Genomic DNA, 12,695 nt, shown 5'->3' on the forward strand with positions numbered 1-12,695 from the left:
TTGATAATAAGTTTAAAAAAGGTGTACAGTCACTGTACTTGACATATAGCTAGTAAATACACAAAATAACTCAACAAATGTTATTCATTGTTGTTCCAAGAAACTTAATTTCATTCTATGTACTTTCTTACCATACTGTGTCAGTCTTCTGGGCTGTTTCAGTTTATTCACAAAGCAAACATGATCTGTCAGTGTTATTTTTAACTTCTCTTTCATGGTTGTCTTCCTTTATTAAGAAAGCATATGTAATATGTTAAAGTTAATTTTAACCTCCTACTTTGCTCTTTGGCTGTCACATTTCCATTTTACCTCACTGTCCTGAAATAAACCCATATGGATTCTTGCACAGTCTAGTTGTGGGTGACTATGTCAGCGACATCAACAAGGAAGCAGGGAGTTTTTTTTTTTACCTGTCCCTGTTTTCACACTGCAGCACTGATCTGTGCAGTTGTGTTGTGAAAAATGCAAATATTCTAATATTTTTGCAAAAGTTATGATTCCAGCTCTAAAGCATATTTATGTAATATGAAGATGCAGAGGCATTTGTGTTCTTTGCTATTCTTAATTTTGTTAGTAAACTGAAAACAAATCCATTGCATTAACAGAAGATATGGATTATCCTACAGAATGTCAGGTGCATTTATTTGTTTTTTAATTTTGTTGACTGATGTCTTACTGCTCAGGCATGTTTTCCATGGAGGCACTTGAATTAGTTAGTCATTAACCTTGTCCCAAGAGGTAGCAAAATAAAATAAAATGTTTTAACTTTGGTGCAGTTTTGCTTATAACTTGATGACGTACAAAAGGAGGTTATATGCAACATAAAATGTAATCAAAATAAAAATGTAAAACCGTACATGTAGGTGTATTACAGCAGCATGTTTTGTCAAGTGAAACAGGCTTGAAGTTAAAATCTATAGGTAACATGTCTACATGAGCTTTGCCCTCTGATTGAAAACAAGCTGAGGTTGTAGGCATTAAAGAAAGGGGGTTATATCATCAGGATGAGAGTTGAAATCTGAGTGGGGAACTACAAGCCTGTTTACAGCTACAATTTAGAGACTACGCATCTTATCATGGGTGCTGTTCTTGGCTAGTGGCTGTTGATAGTGTTTCCGGAAGGCATGAGTGTTACCTAGTGAGTAGGAACAGAAGGCACTTTCCCATGATTCACCATCAGAAGAGCTGGCTCCCATAGTTTGAGTTCTGGCACTTCAAAAAATGAACTGTGATCCAAACAGAAGAGCAGTGAAATCTGAAACTCACTATTACACCTTACAAGGACACACCCCTGCTATCTATATATTACTAACTCTGAGATTGTTCTATTTTGGAAAAGGGGGGATACCCTGAGATAACTCAACCTTGGATTTGCTATAACTTTTCTTCATTCTCAGTTGCAGTTCTGCACTTTTGAAAATAATAATTATGGTCCTCAAAATTTCAGCCAGCATTCCTTTTCAACATCTGTTTGGGCTTCTTGAAATATTTAGGAGATCAGCACCTTTGGACCTGGTTTTGGGGAGAGGGATTATTGTACCCCATTTGGGCATCACACATAGGTGGGCATTTTGAGTTATTGCCTTTTTTGTCAAAAACTCCAAGTTTGTTTTCTTACTCCAGGTCAAGAGACTTCCTAAGAGACTTTTTTTATTTACTTGCTTGCTTATGTATTTAAATTAAGCTGGTCTGACTGGAGAATACCTTATTTATGGGGGGGGGGGCAGTGAAAGAAAAAAATATCCTGTGGTTAAGAGCATTACAAATTTAGGTAGAAAACAAAGTCAGGCATCACCCTGTTACAGTGGGAATAGGGTGAGGTGTATCCGTCCATTTATACACCGCTTGTTCTGCTGGCGATTGCAGTGGTAACAGACTGTGCAGAGTATACCAGATTTCCATATACCCAACAGCAGTCCCCAGCTCATTTCCAAGTAAGGTGAAAGATGTAGTCCCTCCATCTTATCTTGGATTTGCCCCAGCATCTCCCCCCATTGGGCTGTGCTTTGTACACTTCCCATGTCAGACGTGTAGAGAGCATCCTCAGTAGGTGCCCAGATCATCGCAGTGATTTGGCTCAGTGGCTGCGATCTAGGATCCTCTGGTATCGCATGCTTCACGTTCTATAACAGAGAATCCAGCCATCTTGTGAAGTAACCTCATATGATCTTTGCATGGTTCACTTACATTTGAAACTTCAGCAGCAGAAGACCGGACATCTTACTTGAGTTTCAGAATGTTGCACTCTTCTACCTCTTAGCCACATGGAGTTCTTCCCATGTTGACATCAACATGCCCAAGGTGTAAGGAGGACATATGCTCATACAATGCTCATGCAATCTTTAGTTTTTTTTGCCACAGTTTATATGCACATGAATGCATGTATCTTATTATGTTCTCAGTTTGTCTGTTCATCCTGTCTTCCAGATTAAGCAAATAAGTGCCCCACTGGGGAAATTATTTCTTCCTTCCTGTATCCTTATTATCATAGTAGTTTCTGGGCATTAGGGTGACTAAATATCTGAAATTACCAAGACTAGTAACTTGGAGGTTACTAAAATTTTTAACAGAGTTCATTAAGACAATAACCAAGACCAGTCTGCACAGCGATTTCCATATTCAGTGCTTATTTTCTCTGAAGAGAAGGCATGACTTTGCTTCTTGTCCCAATATGTCCTGTCCAGTAAGAAAAATCATAAAACTGAGAGCTAAATCAGTCCTAGAATACCTCAGCAAGAAAACTCTGGATGCCTTGTCCAGGACTGCAATGACATCAGCCAGGTTTTTCATGGACACATTGCAGGGGAAAAAAAAACAGGTCAACTGAGAATTGACCTTGAGAGAAGGAATATTCGAAGGCTGACACTTTTTTGTTCAGACTGTGAAGGCCCCATAGTCTGAATGGTGTTGGGTGTGGTGAAGCACTTTTGAAGTCCACTACTCCTACTTTGAACAAAGCTTCTGGCATTGTCCTTCTGGAGGCCACTACAAATTCTTAAAGCTCCCAAAATGAAACCATTCCATTGTCATTCTGTCCAGATGCTCATGTTGTGATTACCTAAGCAAAGGTCAGCATTCTCTGTCTGTCTTAGTTCACAAGGACATTTGTGGAACCACAGTATAGGGCCGGGATGCTATCCTGTGTACTGAGACCTCCAAAGTAATCTTTACCCCAAAAGTAGGACCAAGTTATCCAAACCTTGGGCACAGACAGTCTTGCCACAGATTGAACTGTGCGAGTCCTCCACCCATCCCCATTCCCAGGCTGCATCTCTAGATCACATAAAGCTGTGTGACATGAGTTTGTCTTATTCCTTTAAATCCTGCAGGCTTCCTTTCATCTGCCCTGGGTGTCAGTGGTCCCTGTTCAAAAACAAAAAAATAGAATCTTCCCATCAGAGGACTCAGATTCCTCATATTCCGAGGTGGATGAACTGGCTTGTTTCCCATGTGTATCCCCCTTCATCTATTGCTCATACACCAAGGTCACTTTATCTTCTGTTTCCCCAACAAGATTTATGATGAAGGATCGCTTTAAATTGGGAATGCACAGTTCTAAAAGGCATACAGGAATCTTCTGGAACTACTATAGAGAAAACTAATAACTATATGTCCAGTCAAACTTCCCAACCTCCTGCTCCTAGAAAGTCAGACTGATTCTGTTGGGTTGGTGATTCCTAAAACTACCTGTGGCGAAATCCTTTTGATGTTTCATCTGTGTTGTCCATGGATGACAGCAAGAGGTCTAATTGGGTTTGAGCCAATTTTCCAGTTCCCATTTCCAAGGAGAGTGAGATACTCAACTGCTTTAGGAAAAAAAAATATTGTCTGGCTGTCCTTGCCTTCAGGGCCTTAAACTGCCAAGCACCTCTGCTGAATCACCAGTAGACTGTCCTGCCCTGTCTCACGTAAAGGACAAGGCCGGGAATATTGAGGATAAGATCCTGAAAATTAATATTCTAGAATTATGCTGCTTCATTCCTCACATTGGCTGGAATTCTATCAAGCGTGGCTTGGAAAACTGTAGATGTAAAATGCAAGGCAGCAACTACTGGCTCAGGCATTAGGAAATATGTCTGTTTGGGATCATGTCAAAGCCCAGTTCTTTAATGCATCACTGGACAAAGAGCTGCTGTTTGAACTCTCACCAGAACAAGTTTTTTGGAATGGGAGGCAGGATGGGGTGGGGGTGGGAATTCCATGCAATATGTAAAATAATTTCTCACAACTACCCCGCCAAGAGTTAAGATTTCTACCAGAGGCAGGAAAAAGTATAAATAACAAAAGGTATTAAAAGGCAGTATAAGAAAACATGCCAAGTTGACCAGAAGAGGAAACACAAGGTCCTTCTGGGACAAGACTCTGAAAGAGAGCAGCTGTCATTCACCCTCACTTCTCCCCATTGTCCACAGATCTCACCACAGCCTATGTCCCTACTTCTCCCATCATTGGCACCCAAGAGATAGGGCCACATTGCCATTGTTCTTGGTTATTGGAAAAAAACATTGCACTAGACAAATGGATTTTGCAGATCTTGGCTCATGGAAACAAGTTTCAGTTCTTACAAAAGCTAAAGCTCTTGGGTATCCCACCAAATGACAAAGAAAAAAGAGAAATTAATTTGACATCTCTTACAAATTCTTTTGTTGCAGGGTGCTGTAGTGAGAGTTCTAGAAGAAAACAAGACATGTTTCTGCTGAAGTCTGTTCCTCTTCCAGGGAAAATAATGGGCACAGAGACCTTAGATCTGTCAAAGGTGAACTAGTTTCTGAAAGTACAGTTATTCTGTATAATAGCCATGCAAGTCCTTCTAAATTTTCTTTCCCTCAAGTCTTTATTGTCACCCTGAACCTGAAAGATTGTTACTTTCACATACCCATAACCAGGGAGGATAGGCCTTATCTCAATTTTAAAGAAGGAATTTGTCATTTCAAGTCCATTTTCTTACCCTGTGGTTTACTTGCTACATTAGTGGCATTCACAGAGTGCCTGGATCCATTATTTGCTTTTTGTAGTGCCAAGAGCATTCACATTTAACCCTGTCTGGATGTCTTCCTGCCTCTAGCAGAAACCCTTCAACAAGCACAAAGGGAACTACAAGTCACTCTGGCCTGCTTCCAAAACATAAGACTCTCTTTGAATATGCCAAAATCACTCCTACCACCCACAAGGCAAGCATTGTTCTTCAGAGTCCATGTAGATGCTATTCACCAGCAAGCCTTTCTCTCTCAGACAAAAGTCTTGTTCCTGACCAATTACTTCACATCTGTATCATAGCAAAACCAGATCAGTTTCTCGGGACAGTAGCATACATGGTCTTCTCAGTCCTTATGGTCCCTGTAACTAGTTTGATTATGGGAAATCTCCACTGATACCTCAGAAGCAGATTGTGTCAGCAGCCCTACTCCTTTTACCATCATATCCCTCTTTTGTCCTCTGTCAAGAAGGGGTTCTCATTGCGGAATAGTGGATACAGCCAGTGAGCCATAATCTGAGGTCTTTTTCAGGCTAGGCCTCAGGCATCATAGAAGCTGAAGAAGAAAGCATAAGTGATGGCAATAATATTTGCCATCAGAGTCTTCAAACCCATTTGGCAAACAAAGATCCTACACATCCTCAAAGACAACACCACAGTACTGCAGTACATCACTGCCCAAGCTTGACTGTGAAAGCACTCAGTCTGCCCAGGAAACAGGAATGACCCTCAGAGCATCCTACATCCTTTCTCAGGAAAACTATAAATAGAGATGAACAAATTGATGATGTGCTGTAAAAGAGAGTCAACTTAGGTAATTTTGCTCAGGGCACTAATTCAGAAAGCCTGGGCAGTAGACATGTGCTCCATCAGATGGACAGGTCATTTTATTTCTGTACACTTTATAGGTTCACAGGTAGTTGTTATGCATGTAGTAGAGAAGGCCATAAGTGGCCAAGCCCAATCCGCACTGTACCGTGACTCTACGCATAACATTGAGTAAATATCAGTGAATGCAGAGTTGCATTCACTGATGTTTACTCTCGTTCTCCTAACGTTTGGCAACATGGAAATCAGCCAACTGCCATTAATCTTTCTGTGTTCGCCGAACTAACCTTCAACATTTTGATAGTAAACCTTATTTGGTTATGCTCAGGATTTTCCTCTCTGCAGTCTATGTAAATTTATAGCTGTTTAGGCCACTTGGGGTGGCTAGAGCTTGCTTGTCTAAAACCTATCCCTCTCTAACAACCAACAGTGAAATTAAAGGTAAAACAACAAATATAAATCAAAGTAAATTTTGTTTACAAACAGTCCCTTCCTACGTACAAACAGTGAAAAACAGTGATAACAAATACAATTTAAATTGAAATAAAACCTTTCTTACCAGTCAACTCCACAGTAAATCACAAACCAAGATAAGATTTTTTAGGTATACTCTTTTGGTGAGCGAACAAACCGTTAGCACTTTCCTGAGAACATGAGAATCTGGTTAGTGGATAGAGAGTGTAACACAGCAGACAAGTTGGAGAAAAAGGAAGACCCTATACCTAGCAAGCAGGGCATCACTGCACAGGAAAGGGATACCTAGTGCTGCTCATGGGTCTAAGGAAACCCATGGTGGGCAGCCCAGATCGCCCCAACAGAGTCCAGCAGTAGCAGGGGAAGCTACTAGTCCAGGTACATGTCCAGGACCAAGGGTTAAATGTTTTAAATGCAACCAGTGGGGCTATGTAGCATATAGATGTCCATGGAGGCAAGGTGGGGAACAAATGGTGGGAGAGCCAGTAAGTGGGAATTGCAGAATGCCTGCAGTAAGTTGTCTTGAGACAACAAAGGTAGCAAACTACCACAATAGATTATATCCTATGTTGTTAAATGGGAAAGAGGCCATTGCTGAGAGAGACACAGCCTCTGACCTAACAATTGTGAAGCCTGCAATGGTTAAAGAGGAGCACTACTTGCTTGGGCAGTCTACTACAGTCAGAGCTTTAGGAGAGACCCCATTCCAAATACCTTTGGCTAGGGTTCATCTTGACTGGTAGGGTGGAAAAGGAAGTCAGCAAGTAGGTGTGGTTGAGGATATCCCTGTAGATGTCCTGATAGGGAATGAGTTTCATAATGCAGTACCTTGTGTGCATGCAGTTACATGAAGTCAGACTTGGAGGCAAGCATGTGGGTCTGGTAGCCTGGGGGAGACCCAGACAGACCGCACACTTGCAGCCAGGACTGGTAAGGTGGTTACTTCAGGGAGGGAAATACCCTGTAGTAGTAAGACTAAAGGTGAGCCACAGCTGCTTGTGGGTACTGAAGTTCCCTTGGACAGAGTGACTGCAATAACCCAACTTATTAAATAACAGATTGCAGCTGTCAACTGGATCCATATTGTCCTTGTTGGCTACCCCATCATCAGGCGGTGCCAAACCAAAGAACTGTATATCATTCTATCGGCACACAAGCCTTGTAATATCATATTCAGATCCATGACAATAAGCTCAAAATCCTCACCATATAAGATAGCTCCAAAACGCAAAGAAAACACTACTGCTTTTATATTAAAACTCCAATTGTGTAGATTAAATCACTGAAAGAGAAAAAAGGTTCATATCCCCATATGGGATGTGCTCCTTATTGAGGATATGATGCAACAGGAAGGGTGCAGTAATTATTTAGTTATATAAATGCTCCTTATGTGTATGGCTTTTGTTAATATGGTTTGTTCACTGAGGAAGGCAATAATGCCGAAACCGGTATGAATGGAATAGATGGAGCTACAATCAATTTTTGTTAATAAAAGTGTGCTTCTAACACTTTGGTGCTGGTTATTTTGTTGAATCCAGTGAGTAGTAGTACCTAGGCTGACAGTAAGACAACACTGTCAAAGAATACCAGACGTCTGTGCAATGGGAGCTGGGAAGGGTTACCAAGAGAGAGCAGAGACAGACTCAGCTGTCAGACCCTACATTACAAGGCCTCAGGAAGGAGGTAGCTAGTGAGGCACCTGACTCCCAAGGGAAGAGGGAAGCTGTATACTGGGACAAAGGGTTAATGTATAGAGAGTTGTCCCCTGTGGGAGGGTGAAAGGGTAACAGAATACAGCAGTTGGTAGTGCCCAGTGCCTACTATCTGATACTTCTAGCCATAGCCCATGATATTCCCTTTGCAGGTCATGTGGGCATAAAATGTACAAAGAGACATATTATGCAGAACTTCTATTGGCCTGGGATTTTCAGAGATGTACCAGGGTACTGCAGGACCTGTAAGCAGTGCCAAAAGGTAGGCAAGGCAGGAGACAAGGTGAAGGCTCCTTTGATGCCTTTGCCTGTGATTGAGGAGTCATTTTAGAGGGTAGCTATGAATATTGTGGGGCCTCTGAGCACTCTCCTGGTTCCACAGGGAAAAAGTATATCCTAGTGGTAGTAGATTATGCTACCAGATACTATGAGGCAGTGGGTCTGTCCACCACTGAGGCAGAAAATGTGGCAAATGCTTTGTTAGAGATTTTCAGCAGAGTAGGTTGCCCACAAGAAATACTGACTGACAGAGGTGCCAATTTCTTGTCAGACCTCCTGGCTTGTCTGTGAAAGCACTGTGGGGTGAAGCACCTGAAGACCACCCCCCTACCATACCAGACTAATGGTCTTGTTGAGAGATTAAACTCTACACTCAAGACCATGCTACGGGCATTTGCAGACCAGTTCAAGAGGGATTGGGACAAATATTTTCCACATCTATTATTTGCTTACAGAGAGGTGCCCCAGAAATCCACAGGTTTTTCACCCTCCAAGTTGCTGTATGGGCATGGGGTGAGGGGACGTGTCTAGAGTTGATTCAAGATGAGTGGCAGGGTGTGTGCGAATCCCACAATGAGTCTGTTGTGGCATATGCCCTAAACCTCAGGGCAAGGCTCAGAGAGCTCATGGGCTTGGCCCAGGAGAACCTGGTCAAAGCCCAACAGTAGAAAAAGTTCTGGTATGACAGGAATGCTCGAGCTATTGAGTATGCTGTTGGGCAGCAGGTTATGGTTCTCAGTCTTGTCAGGCACAAAAAGCTGCAGGCAGCCTGGGAGGGACCCTTCAAGGTGGTAAGGAGGGTCAGTGATGTTAACTACAAGGTAGAAATGCTAGGCAGGAGCATAAATTATAGCATGTTAACATGATGAAACCTTATCATGATAGGGAGGCCCTTGTGCTGAGTATTTGTAGTGGATGGCAGGAGGAATCTGGTGACTGATCTCCCCAGTGAGGCTTGGACTGACACCTCAGTGGAAGGGGTAGCAATGTCCCGGCAGCTATCCCCTACCCAGGTTCGAGAAATCTGAGCAGTGTTACAGGAGTTTGGGGACATGTTCACTGGGAAAGCCAAGGTGCACCCACCTGATGCAGCACCATGTTAATAGAGGATTCCAAAGAACTATTAAGCAGGCCCCTTATAGGGTGCCTGAGAAAGTCAAACACACTCTGAGGGAGGAGATACAGAAAAGGTTGGAACTAGGAGTAATCCAGTAGTCTAGCACTGGGCCTCCCGTGTGGTGCTGGTACCAAAGAAGGAAGGCAGCACCAGGTTCTGTGTGGACTACAGGAAATTAAATAGTCACATAGTCAGATGCTTACCCCATGCCTAGGACAGATGAAGCCCTAGTGCAGCTGGGTGGGGCTAAGTATATTACCACTATTGATCTTACCAAGTGTTACTGCTAGGTGTTCTTGGCTCCCAGTGCTAGAGAGAGGTCAGCCTTTGTGACTCCTTTCGGTTTGTATGAGTTCACAAAGATGACCTTTGGGATGAAAAATGCCCCAGTGACTTTTCAGAGGCTGGTAGATCATATCCTTCTAGGATCAGGAGATTTCATCCTTGCTTACCTGGATGATACTGCCATCTACAGCTATTCCTGGCAACAGCACCTTCAACATGTCAGGGAGGTGCTTGGCAGACTACAGAGGGCAAGATTGACCATTAAGTCCAGCAAATGTCCAGTGGGTATGGCAGAAGTCTCCTACCTGGGACATAGGGTGGGGAGTGGTAAGATCAGGACAAAACCTGCCAAAGTGGAAGCCATTCAGGCATGGCCTGCCTTGTTACCAAAAAGCAGATGAGGACATTCTTAGGGACAGCAGGGTAATACAGAAAGTTTGTCCCCAGTTATAGTATTATAGCTGCTCCCCTCACAGACTTGACAAGGAAAAGCAGGCCAGATAAGGTAGTGTGGACCCCAGCATGTGACCAGGCATTCCAGAAGCTTAAAGGAGCTTTGGAGGACCCCCTGTGTTAGCCAGTCCAGATTACAGCAAAGTATTTGTTGTGCAAGTGAATGTTCTAAACCATGGTGTTGGGGCTGTACTCAGCCAAGTTTCCTCAGAGAGAGAAGAGCACCCAGTGGTATTTCTCAGTTGTAGGCTCCAACGTAGGGAGGATTGTTATGCAGCTGTAGAGAAGGAATGTCTAGCCATAGTGTGGGCATTGTAGAAACTTCAGCCTTATCTGTATGGAAGGAAATTCATTGTAGTTACAGACCACAATCCCTTAACATGGTTACCTCGAGCCAGCCTGCAAAATGCCAAGTTACTAAGGTAGAGCCTAGGGTTGCAAGCATATGATGTGACAGTGCAGCACTGCAGGGAGTTAGTAATGCCAATGTAGATGGGCTGTCAAGACAGGGAATGGGGTAAGGTATTCCCAGATAGACTGAACCCACTCAAGCAATGTTTCTCAAGGGTCACTTGAAAAACTAGCTTGAGGTTTTTTGGGGGAGGGTGGAATGTCACATTGTCAGTCCAGATATCTGGAATTTTATAAATAATTATATGTCATTTGAGAATATTAATATGATTTATATAGAAGTGTGACAGAAGGATATACTGCCAGCACAGCTATCTGGAATTTTGTAAATAGTTATATGTCATTTGTGAATTATCAGCAGGATGTAATTGCTTGTGTTACCACTATGTTAGAACTATATGTCCTATTGCATAGGCATGTATGCTTGAAGAGATATTTTATACACTCTTGTAATTGTTTAGATGTATGTATTTTAACAGGAGATTAGCTTGCAAGACTTAAGAATAGTTGAGATTGAATTACTTTATTGATGGGCCGTAAACAATAGATGTTCTCTTTCAGTCAACACGAGACATGATGTCTACATATGGGGACTTTCTGTGTTGTTTTGTAAGTGTTTTATTGTTTTATGTCTTCTAGCAGTTGCAAACATCTGAAGGCTATGCATTTTCACATTGAGATGTTAAATGCTACCAGCTGTAGTAGGGGTTTGGCCTGGGAACCAAAGTCAGGTGATAAAAAGTGATGTCATGCTGCAAGTAAATTTAAGAACTCCCTGAGAGAGCAAAACAGGGCATTTTGTATTTTGTTTTTGATCTGGAAATATCCATTCACCACTTCTGCCCGGTTGTTGTTCTGTAAGTACATTTTTAGGGCATAGTAAATTTTTTAGATTAAGATAGGAATATAGTAAAGTATAGCTTAGATATTTTCTTTATTTATTTGAGCCTGTCCTGCAATGTTGTTTTAAATATTTCCTGTGATTTTGAACTCTGATGTAACTGATTACTTGCTGAGTATTGTCGTGTTATTTTATTCCTTATTATTTAATATATTTAAACCTTTGTGGCTGATATTTGTGAGACATATTTATCCTCTTAGAGAGCTTGCATATCTATTTGGTGGCACAGGCCACTCCTAATAGTCTGGCTATTGGTCAAACTACCATTTGGATTTATAGTAACATTACACAGTAAGATTGGACACTCTTTGCTAAGGGCCTTAATGTAGCAGATAAAGAGCTGGCTGGTGGCCGTGATAACTACCTTATAGTCTGGGCAGAAGGGGACATAGCTAGTAAACCTTTGCCAGACTCGTGTGTGTGTGTGTGTGTGTGTGTGTGTGTGTGTGTGTGTGTGTGTGTGTGTGTGTGTGTGTGTGGTTGTGTATAAATCAAATCTCAAAGTGTGTGTGTTAGCTACTTGGGCAGGGACACGAAGCACTGATTAGACACAGAGAGTGTTGGAGGTCTTAGCTTGGCCACTCAGCTGATATCTCAACTCTGTAGCTGTGCCAGTGGGGAGTCTTATTGGGGATCTGGAGAAAGAGGTAGAAACCAGCCCCAGACTGACTGTGATCTCTGTGTGCTCTTAAGGGGAATTGCAGTTTACTGTGTGTGTACCTGTCATCCTCCCAGTGTGCACATTCCCCACTGTTGCCAGTGGTGAGGATTGAGGCTCCTTGATTACTGGGCCAGTGCTGGGGTGTCAGAGCAAGTATGTGCATTTTTGAAAAAAATCAGCAGCAAATTGATGAGTGTGAGCATTTGTGATTCTGCTTATTAATGTATATCCGGTCCGTGGAGTCTTGGGTTTTTCACTTGCAGGCATATAGTCTGAAATTGTTCCAGTAGTCATAATTTTGTTATAGACTTTGGTTCTCTTACAGACTGTATTCTCTGATGTAGCATTTCCTATCTACCCATAGCAAATAATGCTCAGCAACTTATTATTAGCCTTTTTGAATGCTGTGATAAAATCACTGATCTTAAATGGTGTGAGCCATCCTGCTTTGTGTAGAACTAATCCAATATGAGAATGGCGGAAAGAGACTTTGCCAGTAGGAATAACTGCAGGTGGAAGTACAGAAAACTGGCAAGGGGGCCGAAAGTTATTGGCAAAACCTGGCAACAGAACCAAGATATTGGGAGCAAATAACTCAA

At 42.3% G+C, this 12,695-nt stretch overlaps 1 protein-coding gene across 3 annotated transcripts in view; it reads left to right on the top strand.

The window, feature by feature from the left end:
- The window catches only part of LOC122791582 (sodium-dependent neutral amino acid transporter B(0)AT2-like), a 734,235-nt gene that overhangs the window by 346,843 nt on the left and 374,697 nt on the right, over positions 1-12,695 (top strand). The window lies entirely within an intron of this gene.

Source organism: Protopterus annectens, chromosome 17.part0 (assembly GCF_019279795.1).
Source record: "Protopterus annectens isolate FY-2018-M chromosome 17.part0, PAN1.0, whole genome shotgun sequence".
Taxonomy (NCBI): Eukaryota; Metazoa; Chordata; order Ceratodontiformes; family Protopteridae; genus Protopterus; species Protopterus annectens.